Source organism: Bufo gargarizans, unplaced genomic scaffold (assembly GCF_014858855.1).
Source record: "Bufo gargarizans isolate SCDJY-AF-19 unplaced genomic scaffold, ASM1485885v1 original_scaffold_1956_pilon, whole genome shotgun sequence".
In the NCBI taxonomy this organism is placed as follows: domain Eukaryota; kingdom Metazoa; phylum Chordata; class Amphibia; order Anura; family Bufonidae; genus Bufo; species Bufo gargarizans.
In genome coordinates this window covers 233335-250459 of record NW_025334582.1, presented here as the reverse complement: position 1 = coordinate 250459, position 17125 = coordinate 233335, and the positions used below count along the sequence as shown (strand labels likewise).

General features: G+C 46.3%; 1 pseudogene; it reads right to left on the bottom strand.

The window, feature by feature from the left end:
• Window positions 1–15558: 15558 nt before the first annotated feature.
• On the bottom strand, window positions 15559–15677 carry LOC122923813 (annotated as a pseudogene).
• Window positions 15678–17125: the final 1448 nt, after the last annotated feature.

Sequence of the window (17125 nt, the reverse complement as noted above, 5' to 3'; positions counted from 1 at the left end):
GACTTAGATATTAATGATGTCATCAGTATTAGATTGGTGGGGGTCCAGTACCCAGTATCTCCACCAATCAGCCGTTTCGGGCAGCTGCCGTATACTATGGAAGCAGAAGATCTCGCCCTCTGTGTAGTGGCCATGCCGTGGTTCAACTCCCATTCAAGTGAATGCCACTGTGTTGTTTCCGGCTGCCTATTCCCACATACACATGCACACTTGGTTTGGTTGAGCATGCATGTCTTTTCAATGGGGAACCTTCTTGATCATGCCCGATCCTTCAAACGTAGGCTGACTATTGCATACATTTTACATCACATATATGTGTATGGACACCTTTAGAAAGGTCACCTGACCACAGTGGGTACTCACCGTCTAGGCAGACCATGGGGAGCTCTGATTTCCTCTGACATAAAACCATTGCTTTTCATGAAGCTGCCACTAGGAGGAGCCCAGAGTTCAGTGGTAACTGTATACATTGCTATGCATGGAGCTCCACCTAGTGGTGGCTGCAAGCAGTCAGTTTTATAATCTGACATGTGAGGGGACGCAGAGGATTTAGGGGGAAGGTGCATTTATGTAAGCTGTGGGGCTTTACTAAGTTTTGCTATGGGGCCCTATTATATCTGTGTATGCCCTGCCCCACTGCTCACTTTACAATTAAAGGGGTATTTCCATTTTAGACATTGGGGGCATATCACTAGAATATGCTCCCAATCCCTGATAGGTGCTTAGAACAGTGCTGGAGGGCGCACCGTGCATTGATTTCTGTGGGAGCGCCGAAAATAGTCTAGCCAGCGTTGGGCTATTTTCGGAAGTGGGAATTGCACAGCGCAAGCGCGACCAGACCACCGTTCAGTTTACTTCTATGGGGCTGACGGAAATAAACGAGCCAGCGCTTGGCTATTTTCAGAAGTCCCATAGAAATTAGTGGGAAACGCACAGCGCAAGCGCGGCCACCGCTCGATCACTTCTATGGGGCTTACGGAAATAGCCTAACCTGCACTCACCTATTTTCTGCGCTCCCATAGGGATGAATGAGGGACGGATGCACATGCGTGGTGCGCCCTCCAACATTTTGCGGCCTCTGTTCTAAGTATAGGTACGGTTCTCAGAGGTGGGACCCGCACCTATCAGACATTGGGGTCATATCCTAGCGATATGCCCCCCAATGTCTAAGATGGGAATACCCCTTTAAGTCTTGTTCCTTTAAGCTCTCAACCCGATATGAGGGGATTGGCATTGTCTTCTCTGCCTTATTTCTCTCGGTGAGTGATCGTTCAGGAGATCACAGAGAGTCCCTATTACTGTATATCCTCATTCATTTTTAGGTTTAGCGCCCCTTTAAGAGAAAATGGAGTCTTCTTACTTTCTAAGCGGCAATTCACTGCAACAATGAAGTGGAATTCTTCTCCTTCAGATAGCGGCGAGATCATTGAGTTAACCTGCTCGCAATTTCATTAAATGATGAAAGCAGATGACACGGGACAATAAGTATGATAAATGGGACAGATTTTTGCATTTTGCCGGAAATAATGGGACGACTGAATTGCTGGTGAATTAATTTTGTTATCTTTGGGTTTCGGAGAACAATTAAGAAGATGCATCATCTATCACGGCGGCCGCGTGGAGGCTCTGCGAGGAAAACCTCATTTGTGGACGGCAGGAAGGGGTCAAGCGGTTTTAAGGCATTTTATTTCAATTGTGTGAAGATTAACCCCGGAGGCTGCGGAGAGGAGATCAGACTGTGGCTTCAAGATCGCAAGAAGGACTGGGGAGGCCACCGAGATGTGTACAGCCGAAAGACAGTGGTTGTCGGCCTCTGAGTCAGCAGAATATGTCAATGGCTGTCAGTCTCTCAGTCAGACGGCAGACGTGGTCAGCAGTGGTCAGTCTCCAAGGTAAATGGCAGACGTGGTCAGCAGTGGTCAGTCTCCAAGGTAAACGGCAGACGTGGTCAGCAGTGGTCAGTCTCCAAGGTAAACGGCAGACGTGGTCAGCAGTGGTCAGTCTCTCAGTCAGACGGCAGACGTGCTCAGTCTCTCAGTCAGACGGCAGACGTGGTCAGCAGTGGTCAGTCTCTCAGTCAGACGGCAGACGTGGTCAGCAGTGGTCAGTCTTCAAGGTAAACGGCAGACGTGGTCAGCAGTGGTCAGTCTTCAAGGTAAACGGCAGATATTGTCTGTGGATATTAGAAATCATTGATTGTCAAACTGTGAGTCGGATGGCAGAAGTTGTCCATCTTTAAGTCAAAGGTTAGAAACTGGCAGCGGTTGTCAGTTTCTGAGTCAGATATCAGATGTTGTCAGTGGTTGTCAGTGTCTGAGTCAGATATCAGATGTTGTCAGTGGTTGTCAGTTTCTGAGTCAGATATCAGATGTTGGCAGCGGTTGTCAGTGTCTGAGTCAGATATCAGATGTTGGCAGCGGTTGTCAGTGTCTGAGTCAGATATCAGATGTTGGCAGTGGTTGTCAGTTTCTGAGTCAGATATCAGATGTTGGCAGCGGTTGTCAGTGTCTGAGTCAGATATCAGATGTTGTCAGTGGTTGTCAGTTTCTGAGTCAGATATCAGATGTTGTCAGTGGTTGTCAGTTTCTGAGTCAGATATCAGATGTTGGCAGTGGTTGTCAGTGTCTGAGTCAGATATCAGATGTTGGCAGCGGTTGTCAGTTTCTGAGTCAGATATCAGATGTTGGCAGTGGTTGTCAGTTTCTGAGTCAGATATCAGATGTTGGCAGCGGTTGTCAGTGTCTGAGTCAGATATCAGATGTTGGCAGTGGTTGTCAGTTTCTGAGTCAGATATCAGATGTTGGCAGCGGTTGTCAGTGTCTGAGTCAGATATCAGATGTTGGCAGTGGTTGTCAGTTTCTGAGTCAGATATCAGATGTTGGCAGCGGTTGTCAGTGTCTGAGTCAGATATCAGATGTTGGCAGCGGTTGTCAGTGTCTGAGTCAGATATCAGATGTTGTCAGTGGTTGTCAGTGTCTGAGTCAGATATCAGAGGTTGGCAGTGGTTGTCAGTTTCTGAGTCAGATATCAGATGTCAGCAGCAGTTGTCAGTGTCGGAGTCAGATATCAGATGTTGTCAGTGGTTGTCAGTGTCTGAGTCAGATATCAGATGTTGTCAGTGGTTGTCAGTTTCTGAGTCAGATATCAGATGTTGTCAGTGGTTGTCAGTTTCTGAGTCAGATATCAGATGTTGGCAGTGGTTGTCAGTGTCTGAGTCAGATATCAGATGTTGGCAGTGGTTGTCAGTGTCTGAGTCAGATATCAGATGTTGTCAGCGGTTGTCAGTGTCTGAGTCAGATATCAGATGTTGGCAGCGGTTGTCAGTGTCTGAGTCAGATATCAGATGTTGGCAGTGGTTGTCAGTGTCTGAGTCAGATTTTAGAAGGTGTCAGAGGTTGTCGGTTTTTGAGTCAGATGTTAGACTTTGCCAGTGGCTGTCATTTTCTGAATCAGATGTTAAAGGTTGTCAGTAAACATAGGTGTGACAAGTTGTCAGTCTCAGAATCAGAATGGCCGCTGCAGTCAGTCTTTAGAGCCCATATATCCGTATTGCACAGCATTGTTTATGGCTCCCCCTCACTACTTTATACTGTGCCCCCCTATGTGGGGATATCATCTAGGATACTGACTATTACGGGTGTAAGATACAACCTTTGATTTAGTGCATTTCCTGCAAAAGATTAAATAAATCACCATCGATAATGTAATCCCAGATGTCCTCATCCGTCCTCCCTCCTCAGGTTTCTAGATGGTATTGTGTTCAGTGCCGGATTACCAGACTTTCTGAATGACCAGATCCTGGGTTTTTTATTACTGTATTTATGTCTTTATAGGTTTTTATTATTTCACATCCAAAGCAAACGCAAGGTGCACTATATCCGAATGACCTGTAGAGGGCGCTCTAACACCAACCACGGATGAGTCAAAAAGACACGTCCAAGACTCCAAACCCCATTTTCCGCCGCCTGCCTCGCTCGGTGTCGTTCAGTGTTTGCTTTTTATTTAAAAATAAGAACATTCGTTAATTTGTTCATCGCATTCATCCCGGACACCCAGTACACGGTGCTAACAGCCTATCTTTCTCCATTGCTGACCTCATTCGTATTCATGGCTCCTATCCCTGTCTCCCTAGGGCCCCTGCTATAAAAATAAATGCGCAGTTGAAAGCTCGGCTGCTCTGTTCTCCCCGTAGCAGGATAACCCGCCTCCTGTGATGTCTGCACTCTGCATGTCGACGCCAGGCGTGTAGATTTAGCCTGGCGAGGATGTTTCATTGGGATTCAAGGAGCCTCTCTTGTAGTGTTACAGAGTCGTGGCCACTTATTACCAGCTGACAATGAGAGATGAAAGGAGCGCCGTCTCACAAAGCATTGCAGCATCCCACAGCCTGCCACAGAGAAGGAGACACAAGAGCCAAGTGGCCCAGGCCGTCTTGTTTTCCTTCTTGTTGTCAAACTTCAGACACTTTCCTTCCCTTTCATAGCCGGTATATTGCACTCAGCCTTTCATCTTTCCATACAATATTTTACTGTTAATGCCGCATGGAAAGCATAATACACGTGCATGAGGTCACAGCTAAGTCTACATGATAAGTAACCTAACCCAGATCAAGTACAGGTAGCACTATACATGTGTAGTAGTGAACTGCAGAACTAGCAACTCAAAAGACAAAACTGCCAACAGATGACGTAGACAAATACACCTACTATACCACTGCAGCTATAAGAATATAACTACTATAATACTGCAGCTATAAGAATATAACTACTATAATACTGCCTCCTGTGTACAAGAATATAACTACTATACCACTGCAGCTATAAGAATATAACTATAATAATACTGCTCCTGTGTACAAGAATATAACTATTATAATACTGCTCCTATATACAAGAATATAACTACTATAATACTGCTCCTATGTACAAGAATATAACTACTATAATACTGCTCCTATGTACAAGAATATAACTACTATAATACTGCTCCTATGTACAAGAATATAACTACTATAATACTGCCTCCTATGTACAAGAAAATAACTACTATAATACTGCTCCTATGTACAAGAATATAACTACTATAACACTGCCTCCTATATACAAGAATATAACTACTATAATACTGCCTCCTATGTACAAGAAAATAACTACTATAATACTGCTCCTATGTACAAGAATATAACTACTATAATACTGCTCCTATGTACAATTATATAACTACTTTAATACTGCTCCTATATTCTTTGACCAAAAATATAAACGCAACACTTTCGGTTTTGCTCTCATTTTGCATGAGCTGAACTCAGATCTGAAACATTTTCTATATACAGAAAAGACCCATTACTCTTAAATATTGTTCACAAATCTGGCTAAATCTGTGTTAGTGAGCACTTCTCCTTTGCCAAGATAATCCATCCCACCTCACAGGTGTGGCATATCAAGGTGCTGATTAGACAGCATAAATATTGCACAGGTGTGCCTTAGACTGCCCACAATAAAATGCCACTCTGAAATGTGCTCAGTTTTGCCTTACTGGGGAGGGGGGGGGATGTTTTCAGCTTCCAGGAATTGTGTACAGATCCTTGTAATATGGGGCCGTGCATTATCATGCTGCAACATGAGGTGATGGTTGTGGATGAATGGCACAACAATGGGCCTCAGGATCTCGTCAGGTATCTCTGTGCAGTCACAATGCCATCAATAAAATGCACCTGTTTACGTTGTCCATAACATACGCCTGCCCATACCATAACCCCACCACCACCATGGGGCACTAGATGCACAACGATGACGTCAGCAAACCGCTCACCCACACGACGCCACACACGCTGTCTGCCATCTGCCCTGAACAGTGAAAACCGGGACTCATCCATGAGCAGAGCGCCTCTCCAATGCGCCAGACGCCATCAAATGTGAGCATTTGCCCACTCAAGTCGGTTACGACGACAAACTGCAGTCAGGTCCAGACCCCGATGAGGACGACGAGCATGCAGCTGAGCTTCCCTGAGACCGTTTCTGACAGTTTGTGCAGAAATTCTTTAGTTATGCAAACCGATTGTTGCTGCAGCTGTCCGGGTGGCTGGTCTCAGACGATCATGGAGGTGAACATGCTGGATGTGGAGGTCCTGGGCTGGTGTGGTTACACGTGGTCTGCGGTTGTGAGGCCGGTTGGATGTACTGCCAAATTCTCTGAAACGCCTTTGGAGACGGCTTATGGTAGAGAAATGAACATTCATTGCATGGGCAACAGCTCTGGTAGACATTCCTATAGTCAACATGCCAATTGCACGCTCCCTCAATTGTTGCGACATCTGTGGCATTGTGCTGTGTGATCAAACTGCACATTTCAGAGTGGCCTTTTATTGTGGGCAGTCTAAGGCACACCTGTGCAATATTCATGCTGTTTAATCAGCACCTTGATATGCCACACCTGTGAGGTGGGATGGATTATCTCGGCAAAGAAGAAGTGAAGAAGTGCTCACTAACACAGATTTAGACAGATTTGTGAACAATATTTGAGAGTAATGGGTCTTTTGTGTATGTAGAAAATATTTCAGATCTTTGAGTTCAGCTCATGCAAAATGGGAGCAAAACCGAAAGTGTTGTGTTTATATTTTTGCTCAGTGTACTATATGTCACGTCAGTAGAGTAGATACAGACAAGGACAGTGAGGCCCTGGATTGCAACCCCCCCCCCCCCCAACTGCCCCTACCCACTTACAGTACAAGCCCTAGATGTCTAGACCACAACTGGTCGACGGCCCCTACGCTACTTAAGTGCAGAGAAAGACAAACAAACAAACACAGACAGACAAACACAATATTAGAGTAATTACAAATGGGTCGGGACCAGACAGTCTAAGCAGTACCAGAATGGGCGATGGAGAGTGGTCAGATGAGAAGCCAAGGTTAGAAACCAGGAAAACAGGAACGAGGAACAAGGAACCTAGCTAGTGAGCCAACCAAGACTATTACTGGCACTGGCTCACAGCACTAGGGAGTTTAAATAGAGTGGCAGGTCCCTGGACCAGAACCTGATGTGTCCGGTGACCCGCCACTGTCATACATCAAATAACTAAATAGAACAACAATCAGCCATAAAGCCCAGATTGGTGGAGGCTGCAATGATGGTTGAACTTCTGAAAGTTTCTCCCATCTGCACACAGCATCTCTGGAGCTCAGCCAGAGTGACCACTGGGTTCTTGGTCGCCTCTTTTACCAAGGCCTTTCTCCCCCGATTACTTAGTTTGGTGGGATGACCAGCTCTAGGAAGCGTCCAAGTGGACTCCATTAAAGGTGTAGAAACATCTCAAAGATGATCCAGAGAAATGGGGACCCCAGAGCTACGAGAATGTCAAGTGTCATAGCAAAAGGTCTGAATACTTATGTCCAGGTGAAATTCTCATTTTGGGTTGAGTGGGGGAAGACTTTAAATTTGAGCACAAGGCCACAACATAACAAAATATAAAAAATAAGTGAAAGGGTCTGAAGACTTTCCGAATACATTGCATATGGATGTGAGCAAGTTATAGAATTTCCATGTCTTGAATTTGATGTTTCTTTGAGCATCTTGGGGGCAGCAGGAAACCTTCTGTGAACGGTGGACATTGTGTTAACAGTGATCCTCCTCTGATCACATAGTCTTGTCTCTGCCCTCTACAGGGGCGGCGGTGGTGGGTGCAGGGAAGCTTATGCAAATAAACACGTTAAGCGATTCAGCGCTCAACAAGTAGCCTGTTGTGTGGGTTTATTTGCATATCAAGAAGCCTTCTCCCTAATGATCCAATCAAGGTGAGGTCTAGCTGAGCCCTCAATTCTCATGTCTCATTAAGAAAGCCACCTCGAGAGGGCTGAGGACACGATGCAATGCGCTCTAAATGGCTTATTGTTTAAAGCAGCGCTCATGTGGCTACAGACCTGATGTTCACAGTGTGAGAGCGCTGAGAAAATGAGCACTTAAGTGAGGAACCTTCTACTTCTCAAGCACTTCGCAGAGAAACTTTATTTCTGGTTTCTTTTTAGTTTGAGAAGTACGTTGCAGTGAAATTCCATTACTCTGGCACCCTTTAGTCCGGGTTATCCAGCATAAAGTAGCCCTACGACAGATTAGTGGGCTCCCAGGTCAGTGGTAGGTGGTACCAGGTGTTTAGTTCATGGATATACTGGTAGGAAGATAGCATCGGCATTAGGACATTGGAGCCTATACATCACATGCCCAGAGGAATGGAGTGCATGTGTGTGAGTGGCAGGATGGGTGTAGTAGTTGTACTCACAGTTCTGAAGCTCTTTGGGCTCGTTCAGTGATGGGAAGGGGGCACCTTTTCTTTCCTTCAGGGGCACACTCCGTTTTTGGGGTTTTTCTGCCTTATGATGGTTTAGGTGCCCTTGGTGGTGAAGGTTTTGAGGTGCAAAGCAGGGTCCTAATTGTCGCGACACCAACATACATAAGTATCCAGGTGGCCCGGCACAGTTGTCTCCACTAGACTTCCTCTACACCTCTCCTTTCATCTGGTCTGTTTTCTGTAGGTGTTCTGGCTCTGTCCTGGGTGGTACGATGATGAGCTTGTGTGTCAGCTCCATACATGTGCTTCCTCCTCCTGGCCAAGTAGACTGCTCACTTAGGCTAGTTTCACACTTGCGGCAGGACGGATCCGACATGCTGTTCACCATGTCGGATCCGTCCTGTGGCTATTTCCCTGTGCCCGCGGACCGCCGCTCCGTCCCCATTGACTATAATGGGGACGGGGGCAGAGCTCCGGCGCAGCACGGCGGTGCACGGAGAAAGCCGCCGGACTAAAAAGCCTGACATGCAGTAATTTTAGTCCGGCGGCCTTTCTCCGTGCACCGCCGTGCTGCGCCGGAGCTCTGCCCCCGTCCCCATTATAGTCAATGGGGACGGAGCGGCGGTCCGCGGGCACGGCGAAATAGCCGCAGGACGGATCCGACATGGTGAACAGCATGTCGGATCCGTCCTGCCGCAAGTGTGAAAGTACCCTTAAGGCTACTTTCACACTAGTGTTATTCTTTTCCGGCGCTGAGTTCCGTCCTAGGGGCTCAAATCCGGAAAAGAACTGATCAGTTTTATCCCCATACATTCTGAATGGAGAGCAATCCGTTCAGGATGCATCAGGATTTCTTCAGTTCAGTCTTTTTGACTGATCAGGCTTTTCAGAAAACCGTAGCATGTTGTATTTTTACCTCCGGCCAAAAATCCGGAACACTTTGACTGAACGCCGGATCCGGTCTTTTTCCTATTGACTTGCATTAACGCCGGATCCGGCGCCGTGTGTTCAGTCAAACCGGATACGGCTTTTGCATGTTAAACCCGAAAAATGTGAAAAAAAAGTTAAAGTCCATAAATGGCGGATCCGTTTTTTCCAATGCATTTTTTCATTGTGATCAAAATCCTGATCAGGATTCAATTGTAATCCGTTTTCACACGTTTTTCCGGATCCGGCAGGCAGTTCCGGTGTCGGAATTGAACGCCGGATTTAAACAACGCTAGTGTGAAAGTAGCCTGAAACTCAACTAGAACGCTCCAACCCTCTATTTATATATAGGGTGACGATAGCTCCATCTAGTGGTGGCCAAGGATAAGGCCTGTTATTACCGGGTGCTTGCATATACAGTAAAGGTATACATTACACAGAAATATATTATTTATTTTCAGTTTGCAGTATACATTGACACTGGAGCAGGATGCTGCACAGTTATCGCCTGTCCACAGAAAAGGGTATAACTTTGATTGTTGGGGAACAGACGGCTGGGACCACTACCATTTACGAGACAGGTTGTCCCATACCCCTGAAATGAATGGAGCAGCAGGTCTAGCATTTGCATTGCCGCTCCATTCACTCTCTTTGGGTCAGCTGGAAAAATAGCCGAGTATTTATGCACGACTGTCTCTCAAGATATATATATATATATATATATATACAGACGTGGACAAAATTGTTGGTACCCTTTGGTCAATGAAAGAAAAAGTCACAATGGTCACAGAAATAACTTTAATCTGACAAAAGTAATATAGAGTTTATTTTTTTACATAATTCTGTTGAAGCATGGTTGAAAAACAATGTCTGACTTTCATTGGTTAACATTTATAGAATTTTAATTTATTATTACTTTTGTCAGATTAAAGTTATTTCTGTGACCATTGTGACTTTTTCTTTCATTGACCAAAGGGTACCAACAATTTTGTCCACGTCTGTATATATATACTGTATATACTAGATGTGTGCATAATGCCCAACGTCACTCTTATCATGAACTTCCCCAAATGTACTAGAGTTCCCTTTTAACTCAAATTTTGGATAGGTCATTAAAAAAATTACCTATCGTTTAAATCAAGTTTTTTTGCAAGCAAGAATTTTTGGTGTTTTTTCTAATTTCCCATGTCATTATCTATATTAAATGTAATAAAGAAATCTATCAGATTTTACTTCTGCCGCTGTACCCTGATTCCTATTCTGTAGTGATCCCTTCTCTGGAGTCATCTCATTATCATCACAGGTAGGATTACCGTGACAGGCAACACCCGTATACAGATAACACAGGATCCACCCTTTACCATAAGTGATTTCACATCTTATTTACTCCCCCTCTCTGCACAATGACCTCAACACAGGTCACAGAGCATGCCCCTAGCACTCTCTAATAGATATCACTGAGTACTCTCCAGTCTACAGGCTCCTGTGGTTTACGTGGCAGCTGTAAAGGAGCTCCGAATGCTGTTAAAGATGGACGCCCCGATATTCATGTAAATAAAACTACAATCAGAAAATAAAAAACTGATGAAAAATAACAGTATCTGGTTTTTATTAGAAGACATTATAGGTAATACATTCCCTTTAAAGGGAACCTGTCGCCAGGATTTTGTGTATAGAGCTGAGGACATGGGTTGTTAGATCGCCGCTAGCACATCCACAATACCCAGTCCCCATAGCTCTGTGTGCTTTTATTGTGTAAAAAAAAACGATTTGATACATATGCAAATTAACCTGAGATGAGTCCTGTATGTGAGATAAGTCAGGGACAGGACTCATCTGAGGTTAATTTGCATATGTATCAAATCGTTTTTTTTACACAATAAAAGCACACAGAGCTATGGGGACTGGGTATTGTGGATGTGCTAGCGGCCATCTAGCAGGCCATGTCCTCAGCTCTATACACAAAATCCAGGTGACAGGTTCCCTTTAAAACATTTTTTACAATGATTGTTAAAGGGGTTGTCTCATGATGATGACCCCAGTCCTTGTGCCCTATTAGTAAATATGGAACTCAAAAAGATTTTTCTTCCCTGCTTTGTCCTCTCCTCCTCCTCCTACCCTATTAGCCACAATGGAGTCCCCTTATGGGGGCACAGAGCTATGGAAAATGGCTGCACATAGAGGTCTTAAAGGGGTTGTCCAGGGTCAGAGCTGAATCCGGACACATCCCAATTTTCACCCAGGCAGCCCCTCTGATATAAGCATCGGAGCATTTCATCCTTTGATGTCACCGGGCTCACTGCTGGGCAGAAGCCTCCGCCTAGCTTTCCCCATGGAGAGCCCCGCTACGTCACCGGATCTCCAGAAAAAGCCTTTGTCCTGTGCAATTCAGCGCAGGGCAAAGGGAGAGCATCGGAGCATGAAATGTTCCAATTCTCATATCAGGGGTGCTGCCTGGGTGAAAGTAGGGATATGTCCGGGTTCAGAGCTTTAAGATTTGTGACATATTGCTGGAATATGCCACAAATGTCAGATGAGTGTGGGCCCCACCTCCTATCTCCAAAACGGGGCCCACGAAGTGAAAGAGAGCACAAAACCAGCTGTGCAAACGCAACCATCCATCACTCCAAAATTAGGCGAGAGCTGGCTCAGCTACTTCCGGCAGTTCTATAGCAGCGGATGGAAAGCGGCTTGCCCTCCATTCACTGCCATGGGAATCCCGAAGATAGCCAAGCTCCCTCATTCAACTGTTTTCGGAACTCCCATAGCACCTTCTATGTTCCTTGTAATGTAGTGGGTTAGGGATAGTTAGATAACATATACAAACCCCCCCCCCATTGTGCTGAGAAGACTACATACCTGAGTGAGTATCTCAGACACATGCTGCTGCCCACTGGACATCCCTAGGGGAGGAGCTGAAAGGTATAAACCTTGTGCACAAAGACAAATAACTGGAACTCTGCTGAGAACATCATCCAGGTAGGATGTTGTAGGTCACTATCTCTTTTTTGTATCACCATGGGGTGTCGGCCATGTGCTACCACCTGGCGACAGGAGTTGTTTCATTCCTTTGTGTTGCAGGCCAGTGATTGTCATGTACTTTTACTACTCTGTATGCGATTTGTCTTCTTTTTTTTTTTATCACATTTAGCAAATATATTTAGGCTAGGACTACACGGCGACACGTGTCACACAACAAAAAGTACAAAACTACATTGTGACATGTGCCGCGCAACATTTTTTATAATGCGAGTCAATGCTGTTGAGCTGTGACATGCGACTGCAATGCAACATACAAACAATCCAACTTGGATGTATTTTTGGCGACTGTCGTTTCGCAGTCGCAGCATGTCGCAAGTCACAGCGCAACACCATTGACTCTCATTGCAGAAAAGTTGCGCAACATTTTTTATAATGAGAGTCAATGGTGTTGCGCTGTGACTTGCGACATGCTGCGACTGCGAAACGACAGTCGCCAAAAATACATCCAAGTTGGATTTTTGTATGTTGCATTGCAGTCTCAGCATGTCGCATGTCACAGCTCAACACTTCTGACTCTCATTATAAAAATGCGTGACACATGTTGCCGTGTAGCCCTGGCCTTATTCACAGCCTGTGTAAGCTTGTTTATTCTCACTTTTTTTTTAATTCACGTTAAAAGAGCCACCCATGCGCTGTGAAGTCCTCCCCCCACACTGTAGAGGTGTTATGGAGGGCCAAGAATACAGTTAGGGGAGCTTTTTGGTAATTTGGGGGGGGGGGGGGGGGGGTGCAGACAGGAAATTCTGGCGACCGCCCCTTTTACGTGGACCAGATCGACCCCCCCCCCCCTCTGGCTGTGTCATGGTCACACGGGCGAGCGAGCGCCACGTTTGTCACAGCGATTACACTTTTCTCGCCATTGATTTCTGGAAGGGAGCGCAGGATCTTTACACCGCGCCGTCTCGCTTATTGGTTACAGTAAAATAGGACATAAAGATTTATTGTCTCCAGAGGTAAAGATTGAGCCACGAGAAGGGGCTGCCAATATTTTCATTGCTACAATACGATATGTGCTCCGCTGATCCGTCATTAACTTTCCCCGCAGTGAATTTCCTCTTCGAAGGAGACGCTAGCATTAACCGTTTCACTGCAAGGCTCGGCTGTCACAGTCACATGACTCAGATCGCGATCATATTGGGCAGCACAGAGTATTTCAGGAGAGGAGTAGGCTGGGTTTGGTAGGGGCTGGGGGACTGTGATGTGAGGCCTGCAGATGGCAAGTTTAATGTCATAACGTGAGGACTGGAAAGGGAGATAATACACAGATTGAAAGTACCGTGGTTGCCACAGCAGCACAGATTATTTCAGGAGAGCAGTGTTTTGATCTTCTAGTCTAGAGGGATAACCTGTCCACTCAAGGATATATTGTATTGGGGTACAGAAAATGATGTTCCTTGAGGCAGGGTTGCCTTTGACAGGTCATGATGTACAGTGGAGTGAACACAGTCTCCCAGCAGCACAGAGAATTTAATGGGATTGTGTTGATCTCCTGACCTGTCCTTGCAGGTGCGAACATATCTGGTGAATATTTCAGTTCGTGGTGCATGGACTGCCCAAGATGTGACGTGAGCTCCACCACCCACAGTCTTTAGTGAATGTGCCCCCATAGGTGCGGCTCAGGGAACATGTGGGGGTTCACTTCCATCTAAAAAGGACAGTAACAGATCGACTGCGTGTAAAGGAGTGCAAGTGATCACCCTGTCTCATAGTCACGGATAGGTTACTATCTACAGAAATTGTTGCGCAGGAAACTGCGCTGATGGAAACATCGGGCGTCAGGGGGAGAGGGGGCCGCCAATAGCAGGCCGCAACGGGAATGAGCCTCCCTAGCGTCATGCTAGAGAGGCTGTTTCCCGTCGCTGCCTGCTATTGGTTGCCCCCTCTCCCCCGACGCCCAATGTTTTCATCTGCGCAACGGAGAGATGCAGCTGCGGCCGTGCGGGCTTCAGAAGTGGCGCGGGTGCCGGAAAGCAAGGTGAGTACAACCTCTGTGATGGGGCCCGGACATATGGGGGGGCATTTCAGGGGTTGGGTAACCCCTTCAAAGAGACCATTCTGTATGGAGACTTAGGCCTCTTTCACACGGGCGTCGTGCGTGAGGGACGGGCAAGATGCGGGTGCGTTGCAGGAAAATGTGCCATTTTTCCGCGCAAGTGCAAAGCGTTTTAATGCGTTTTGCACGCGCGTGAGAAAAATCGGCATGTTTGGTACCCAGACCCGAACCCGGACTTCTTCACAGAAGTTCGGGGATCGGTGTTGTGTAGATTTTATTATTTTCCCTTATAACATGGTTATAAGGGAAAATAATAGCATTCTTAATACAGAATGCATAGTACAATGTCCATTGAGGGGTTAAAAATAATAAACAAATTTAACTCACCCCATCCACTTGATTGCGTAGCGGACCTCCTCTTCTTTCTACTTTCTTCAGGACCTGGCTAAAGGACCTTTGATGACGTCACTGTGCTCATCACATGGTCCATCACCATGTGATTTTTTATTTTTTTTCTTCTTCTAAGAACAGATTCTATCGAAAGCCCAAAGTCGTGCTCTCACCTCGTGCAACAAAATCGTGCAGCGTGCCACACAAAAATCGTGCACTAGGTCGCGGTCTATCGCAGGCCCTCTCCGAAGAGAAGAGCCCCCCACAAACCATTCCCAATCCCTCCGGGGCCGTTAAGCTCCTGCAAGGGGCTGAGACAAGTGGCAACCCTCAGCCGAAGCCAAGGGTACGCCCATCTATGCTCCCGGCTTTCGCCTAGGCTGCCACCCAAGGCGTCAGCCAGAAGCTTCAACAAGGTCTGGACTCTCCCCGAGCCCAAGGGGTTTGGCAGGGGGGTGAGGAACCAATATGGCCACACACACACCCCCTAGACCTCAAGGAGGGGGTACTCGTTAGGGCGCCGCAACCCTTGAAAATCCTAGTGAACACACAACGTGTAAAAGTGCACACAGTGATATAAAAAATAAATAAGTGAATGATTGCCATTACGGCCCGGACATTCGACCGGAATTATAAAAATTCCTCGTATCTTCAAGGCCGAAGCCGAGCAAATAGAGGTGTGTGCTAAAATTGTGAGAAAGAAAGTGCTGTGCTAATGTGCCATCTCTCAGTGGGATTCCACCCCCAGTGAGTTCCGGCACCCCAGGGTCACCAGTCCTGGGGCACTTGCACTTTGGGCTTTCAACACAACTCGGCCTAATGGCATCGATCCAGCAACCCGGGCCACCTCGCACAGGACATTTCTGCCCTGCGCTGTACACCCTTCATGGGCCACTGTGTGGTTCTCTGCTCTTCTCTAATCCCATGGCTCACCCTGTCGCGGCCTTCCTCCATGGGCAGAGTTCAGTCCCGGAGCCAGGCTCCACTGGACTGATAAGAACAGATACTACACTTGATCTTAGCCAAAAGGCCGAGAAGCGATGGTGAAGGATCATGTGATGGACCATGTGATGAGCACAGTGATGTCATCAAAGGTCCTTTACCCAGGTCCTCAAGAAAGAAGAGATGCCGGCTGCACGAATGATTAAGTGGATTAAGGTGAGTTAAAAAAAAAATGTAACCCCTCCAGCCCTATTGTACTATGCATTCTGTATTAAGAATGCTATTATTTTACCTTACAACCATGTTATAAGGGAAAATAATACAATCTACAGAACACCGATCTCAAGCCTGAACTTCTGTGAAGATGCCGATTTTTCTCACGCGCGTGCAAAGCGCATTAAAATGTTATGCACTTGCGTGGAAAAATCTGGCATTTTCCTGCGACGCACCCGCATCCTATCCGGCCCAAATCCATGACGCCCGTGTGAAAGAGGCCTTCGTTTTTTTTCCAGGGCCACTAAGTTCCCAATCCGCCCCTGATGCTGGAAAACTGGCAACAATAAGTTTGCTCCATGTCCCACTTGTGCAACTCTTTGAGCGTTTAGTTCCTGTGACTGTGCGGCGCAGGAGCGGCCATCGCTGGCCCATCTATAGTCTACACCAGGAAATCTACAGCATCCCCCTTAGGGCTCACGATTATTATTTTTCCCCGCAACTGATCCACATTTTTTGCGGGTTGGATGCTTACCCATTCACATCAAATCAGCGCACCCGCAAAAAAAATAGAACATGTCAGACTCTTGTCCGTTTTATAGACAAAGGTCGGACAGTTCTCTAGAGGGAAGGACGTTCCGTTCCGCAAAATGTGGAACGCACACGCCTGGTATCCGTGTTTTGCAATTTGCGGACCGTAAAAAAACAGCTACAACCGTGTGCATGAGCCCTTACTGACGTAGATTTCTATTTTGCCGCATGGTCGTCATAATAATTGTGACTGACCTCAGGGGAGGATAGATTAAGACACCAGTGTTAATAAATGACCCCCAGTGCTTATATCCCTGAGTCAGTTCGTGTCGCCGTGCCGCGCCCGCGTCCTTGCTTCCGTAGAATAACGTTGTTAACTGATGACGAGCTACAAGGTGCAACGATCCGGCTTTTGTAGCCTGCAGCAAGGATTAACCTTTCACGAGTCTTTTCCATAGAAGATCCCCATTCATTAACTATTGATCAAAGTGAACTTTATAAAATATTAGGATTCATTAGAGCGCTGGAGCCGCATCCCGTCCCCCGGTTATTCTGATAGAAGCAGCCACAATCCTGAATCTCCGTCTGACAGGCATTTTACATTCATTAGTGATGGGGGTTACAGGTAGTGTGTGTGAGTCACGTAGACGTGGCTGCCTCGTGGCTGTTATTTACGGCTTTATGCTCAATAAATAAGCAAAGGCGATGAAAAGAGATGGCGAAATTAGTTTTCATTTGACTGAATATTCACAGAGCAAGTCACGCAGCGGGAGATAACCTGCAAAATACCAGGTACACATCAGC